The following is a 6,434-nucleotide window of genomic DNA, read 5'->3' as shown; positions in this document are numbered from 1 at the left end:
TCCTGTTCCCTGTGCCTTAGACTGCTCATTCATGTCGAAGAGGTTTGAAGATAGCCTCTGAATACTGACACCCTGGCCTTTGAGGGAACCCCTTTTGAGGCCCCCAGAGAGGCAAAATTGACACATGACCAGTGTCATAGAAAGGACCATGAAGGTCCCCCACAGTCATCCAAGTTCCGTGGTACTCGGCCATACACATTGGATAGGTGATCTCTGGATGGGCCAGAGCAAGCCAGGGTAGAGGGCCCCAGTTGGGCCCATCTGCTGGCCTCCAGGCCTGGGCAATACCTAAAGGAGACAAGACAAGGGCCTGACAAAGCACAGATGGTGCAGTTAGTTAATATAGTTCCCTCTTGTCCTTCCAAGAGTTTGACCTCCCATATCAGTTTATGAGAGACCCCAGATTGATCTGGAGAGTTTGTTTTTGAGTCATTTATTATTATTAAGCTGTTAGTAGAATCAGTAGGTCTGTCTGGGACCTCATCAGCACTCCTTCAAATCAAGGTCAATTTCAACGGCTGGTCCAGGTTGGCTCGGGATTTCCACTCCTGGCCTGGATCCTCAGCTGGCTTGGCATGCATGTGGTAAATCCACAGTTTCAGTCCTGCAACCTTAAGGGCTGAAGGAGTGGTTAGAATAACTGAGATCCAACTGAGTAAAACTTATTGGTACCTCCTGGTGGTGGTCTGCACTTTCACAGGCTGGGTAGAGGCATATCCCATCCACATGGAAAAGGCCACAGAAGTGTCAAGAGTGCTATCCAAGGAAATTATTCCTCGGTTCGGGGTACCTAGCAGCATTGAGTCAGACAATGGGTCTGCCTTCATCAGCCAGGTGGTCTAGACTCCATCTAATTGGGATTTTGACCCAAACCCAGTCCCCTGGCTCCATGGATGCAAAGGCCAAAGGGTCACAGGGGCCGGCTCTGGGTGTCCTAGGTGCCAGTCAATCTCCCTGGAAGCATGCACCAAGTTTTTTAGGAACTTGTGGAGGCTGATCTGTCCATAATCCCGAAGGTCTCCAACCTGTCCAGGTATTAGTGGTGGCAGCTGTCCATACAGAACTTCAAAGGGAAAGAGACCACATTTTTTAGGTGTATACCTAATTTTGAACAGTGCCAAGGGTAACACATCTGGTCAGGGTAGACCTGTCTCTTGACATTGTTTTGCTAGTGCTGTCTTGATAGTCCTGTTCATCCTTTCCACTCATCTTGATGATTGGGGGTGATACCAGGTCAGCCCAACTGCACGAGATATGCCTTTGACCACCTGGCTGATGAAGGCAGACCCATTGTCTGACTCAATGCTGCTAGGTACCCCAAACCGAGGAATAATTTCCTTGGATAGCACTCTTGACACTTCTGTGGCCTTTTCCATGTGGATGGGATATGCCTCTACCCAGCCTGTGAAAGTACAGACCACCACCAGGAGGTACCAATAAGTTTTACTCAGTTGGATCTCAGTGAAGTCCATCTTTAAGTGTTGGAATGGGTAAACCCCCTTCTTCTGAGAGAGCAGCGGGGGCTTGGGTCCCTGTCCTGGGTTATGTTGGGTGCAGCACAGGCAAGCCTTGCTGGCCAACTGGGATAAAGCTGCCAACCAGAGAATGACCAGGTATTTGTGTAATAGTCTTTGGAGGGAAGTTTTACCCAAATGGGTAATGTTGTGTGCCAGCCTTACCAGATCCAGGGCTGTCTTTTCTGGTAATAGGATCCTTCCCTCCAGGGTTATGAACCAGCCTTCTGAGTTCTCTGTAGCCCCTGCTTCGTGGGCCTGTTCTCTCTCTTGTGGGCTGTACTCTGGTTGGTCTGGGAGGACAAGGAGGGCAAAGCATACTTTGGCTGGAGTAACATCTTCCTTTCGTACTTCTTTTGAGAGAGCCACTTCTTTTGCTATCCTGTCTGCCAATCTGTTACCTTGGCTGATCTTGTCTGGTAAGTTGGTATGGACTGGACAGTGGATAACGGCAATGACTTCCTCTAACAATTGTAAGATTTGTTGACTATTTTTGATCTCTTTACCTCCGGATGTCAATAGGCCTCTCTCTTTGTGAATGGCCCCATGGATATGCAAGGTTGCAAAGGCGTAATGCAATTCAGTGTAATTGTTGGCTCTTTCCATCTGCTAGGGTGAGGGCCCTGTTGAGGGCATATAACCCTGCCTGTTGGGCTGACCAATGGTCTAGCAGCCGTCCATGTTCTACTACTTGTGTGACGGTGGTCACTGCATACCCAGTCCAGTATCCTCCCTTTTGTAGGCTCTGGCTTCCATCAGTGAAGAGTTCCAGGTCGATGTTGGGCATGGCGGTGTCTGAGGTCAGACCGGGAAGAAAAGACTTCATCTAGAATCTCCTCACAGGAGTGGAAAGGTTCTCCCTCCTCTTCTGGCAAATATGTGGTGGGATTGAGAATCCTCACTGCTTCGACTCACACCTGGGGGTTCTCACCTAATTAAGCCTAATATCTGGCCACTTGTTTCCCGGTCATCCATTGACTGGCAGTGTCGTTGAGCAGAGAAGTTACTTGGTGGGGGACCTGGAGCATGATGCATTGTCCCAGAGTCAGTTTATCTGCTTCTTGTATTAGGAAAACCCCACCACTGCCAATGCCCAGAGGCATAGGAGCCAACCTGAGTCCACGGGGTCTAATTTCTTGGACAGGTAGGCTACTGGCCGGTTCCATGGCCCCACTGCCTGTATCAGGATGCCTAATCCTATACCTCCCTTCTCATGGATGTAGAGGTGGAAAGGGCAAGTGACGTCTGGGATAGCCAGGGCCAGTGCCTCACCCAGGGGTCCTTTAAGTTTTTGGAATGCGTCCTCTTGGTCAGTGTCCCAGTGCAATGGTCCTATGGGGTTCCCCTTTAGTGCCACATAGAGTGGCCCAGCAGTGATGCAGAATTAAGGGATCCATAGGCAGTAGAAGCCCGAGGTGCCCAGAAACTCCTGGTGCTGTCTCTGGGACTCTGGGAGTGGGTACCAAAGGATCACTTCTTTTCTCCCAGTTCCCAGCCTTCTTTTCCCTTGGCTCAGGTGATATCTGAAGAATATGACCTCCTCTTGACAGATTTGTTCTTTCTTTTGTGAGACTTTGTATCCTGCTTCCTGTAGGAATTGGAGTAGTTCTTCTGTTCCATTTTTGCAGGCCTCCAGGGTGGGAGCTGCTAGGAGTATGTCATCTACATACTGGAGGATAGCGCAGTCTTTTGATTGGCAGTTGTCAAGGTCTCTGGCTAAGGCCTCCCCAAAGATAGTGAGGGAATTTTTGAAGCCCTGTGGAAGCCTATTCCAGGTTAATTGTCCTTTTGCTGCAGTGTCAGGGTCCTCCCATTTGAATGTGAACAGGGGCTGGCTAGCTTCCACCAGTCACAGGCAGAAGAAGGCATCCTTAAGATCCAGACATGTGAACACCCTAGTGGTGGAAAGAATCAAACTCAGCAGAGTGTATGGGTTGGGGACGACAGGATGAATAGTCTCTGTAGCCTCATTCACCTGGCACAGGCCTTGAACTGGTCAATAATCATTGGACCCTGGTTTTTTGACAGGGAGTAAATGGGTGTTCCAGGCTAATTGTACTTCCCTCAGGATTCCCTGATCCTGCAGGCATTGAATGTGTGGCATGATTCCCTTCCGGGCCTCTAGAGGTATTGGATATTGTCTTTGATGCACTGGGTTAGCTCCTGGTTTGATGGTGACCAATATTGGGGGATATCCTATTGCCAGCCAGATTCACCCATCCTGGTCCAAAATGCCCAGGAACTGCTTTATGAGGTGATCTAGGAACAGTTGAGGACTGACAGGTTTATTGTCCCTGGGGATATATATGTGCCACTCTTCTTCAAGACTGACCTCCAAGGTTAGCACCAGCAAAGTGCTCACATCAGGCAATCCCAGATCCCATAGATACTGTGGTGCCTAGTTTAGAAAGTAAGTCTCTTCCAAGAAATGGGCCTGGAGCTTCTGGAAAATACAGAAACTGGTGCCTGACCCAGTGTCCTCCAACCATGCATTCTCAGGGTTCGCAGAACTGGTACTTCTTGGTGTTTCCAGTGGCCCCTGTAATTGTGATTGAGTCCTTGGTGAGCCAACCAGTTAGCGTGGTCATGGTAGAAATGGCTGCCCCAGTGTCCAGAATGAAGTCTATTTGGGGGCCCTAAATGTCAATTTTGACCATGGGCTCCTGAGAGCCAATCAAAAGGGAGCCCTGTTCACCCTCAGTTAGACTCATCTCCCCAGACTGTGTTTGTCTCTAGGTCTCAGGATTCCTTGGATTTGGTGGCAGTCACTATCACTCTTTCTTTTTCCTTTTCTTTTTTCTGTTAGGACACTCTTTTTTTCAATGTCCCCCCTCCTTACAGTAGGCACACTGTTTTTTTCCCACAGGGTTTCTCTGTTCTCTCCTGTGGGGTCTTCCTCCTTGAAGGCCCTAGCCAGGATCTTTGCCTTTTTGTCCAGATATTGTTCTTTCTCTCTTTTGGCCATCTCCTCTCAGATCACTACTACCTTGGTCACTATACTAATGAGTTGGTCAATATTGGCATCTGCAAAGCCCTCCATCTTTTGTAGTTTTTGGTGAATATCAGAGGCAGACTGTTGGACAAAGGCAGTGTTGATCATAGACCAGTTTTGGGGGGCTTCAGGGTCAAATGGAGTATGACCCTGATATTATGATAAGCATTGCATAACTGGTCATAGAATTGGCTAGGCAGCTCCTCAGTCTTCTGTGTGACTTCACTGACCCTGGTGAGGTCAGTTGCTCCTCAAGCCCCCAGCAGGCTCCCTACAGGATGGCTTGTCTTATACGCTGGATGGATTGGAGCCTGACAGGAGTGTTTGGATCCCAGTCCAGTCTGGTGTCTGGGATCCTCTCATCTGCTATCGCTCCAGATTTGCAGGCTGCCGTGGAGCTTGGGTAACTAGCCATGCTCCAGCTGCTTGGTATACTCACCGACACTCACCAGAAGTGAAGAGAGTAGACATGAGCTGATGGCAGTCATCCCAATTGGGATGGGCATGATGCGTGGCTGTGCATGATGTCGGTCAAGAGCTCTATTGCAGCCTGTGGTTCCTCTGAGTATGATGGAGCGTGCTGTCACCAGTTCGGGAGGTCAGTGGTAGTGAAGGCCGGTACACATATTGCATGGGTCTGGCCACATATGACCCGTCTGCCTGGCGTAATGGCAGCCCCTGAGCCTGGTGCAGGGGGCATAGTGCTGCTGCCAGGGTTCCTGCTTCCTTGCTTGTTAGCCTCCCAGAGTTTGCTGACCTTCCCCAATAGCTAGTACCTTTCTCATGGGCCATCGAAGGCAAAGGGGGGTATAATGAGGGAGCCGTTGGCTCTGATACCTCCTCTTTTCTGTTGGGGTCCTCTGAGTCGGACTCGGCTCTTGGGGAGGCCAGAGCAGAAAGGCACACCAGAAGAACATATGGTGGCAGGTCTGGCGGCTCAGGTTCCAAGGTGTGGTGGACCTCAAATTTCTTTTCTTTTACTTTTCTGTTAGCCAGAACAGTTGTGTGTTTCCAGGGTGCATGAAAATGTAGCCAGTGAGGTGGGCAGGTGGCCAGGATGTATCAGGAATCAATGTAAGGAAAGTGGTCTGAATGACCTGGATCCCTAATGACTATGTGTCTCACACGGGCGATAGTGGCTAGGTCCAGCGTGCCCTCTGTGGGCCATCCTATATTGAAGACGGGCCATTCTACCTCACAAAAGTTTCGAAGCTTTGCTGGCCTCATCTGGACTCCATAGTCACCCGAGAAGCCATCCCTAAAGTTAGCAAGCATGGTCTGGAGCGCCATTGGGCACTTTGGCCCAGAAGAACCCATTTTATATGTGCCCGGTGATTAACGATGTTGCAGGACAGACAAAGGGAAGGGGTGCCTCTCAGTGAGAGACCACATAGGTGCTTGTCTGGCCGCAACTCCAAGCGATGGGGTCGGGTGTGGCTTGGCCATAGTGGGTTCAGCCCAACAGGGTGACTTATGATCAGATGCTAGTCTGATCCCACCATAGACCGTATGCCAATCACTGTGAAGTCACAGATCAAGCCCATTTGGACTCTGTGGCCTTTAGGGAACCTTAGAGGTGCCTAACTGAAACGCAAGTGAGTCAAACCGCTCACTCACACACCACTCACTCAGAGTTGAAAACAATAAGTTCCTATTTATTTTCCCCCAAAATCCTGGCCTGGCCAGGGGAGGGAGCACATCTGTGAAACCAGGACCCAGCCAGGGGAGGGTTTCTTTATCAATCGCTCCTTCCTTTTCCCCTCCCCCTTACACTGATTGCTTGGTTCCCCCAAACAGACCTCATTTTCATTTATGATTCTATTTCTCCATGTGTATATATCTCTATATATGTATATACGCATATATACATATATGTATGAATGTAATATGCATGAGAGAAACATGCAACACTTGTCTTTCTAAGTATG

Source organism: Castor canadensis, chromosome 8 (assembly GCF_047511655.1).
Source record: "Castor canadensis chromosome 8, mCasCan1.hap1v2, whole genome shotgun sequence".
NCBI classification, from domain to species: domain Eukaryota; kingdom Metazoa; phylum Chordata; class Mammalia; order Rodentia; family Castoridae; genus Castor; species Castor canadensis.
This window is presented reverse-complemented; position numbering follows the sequence as displayed.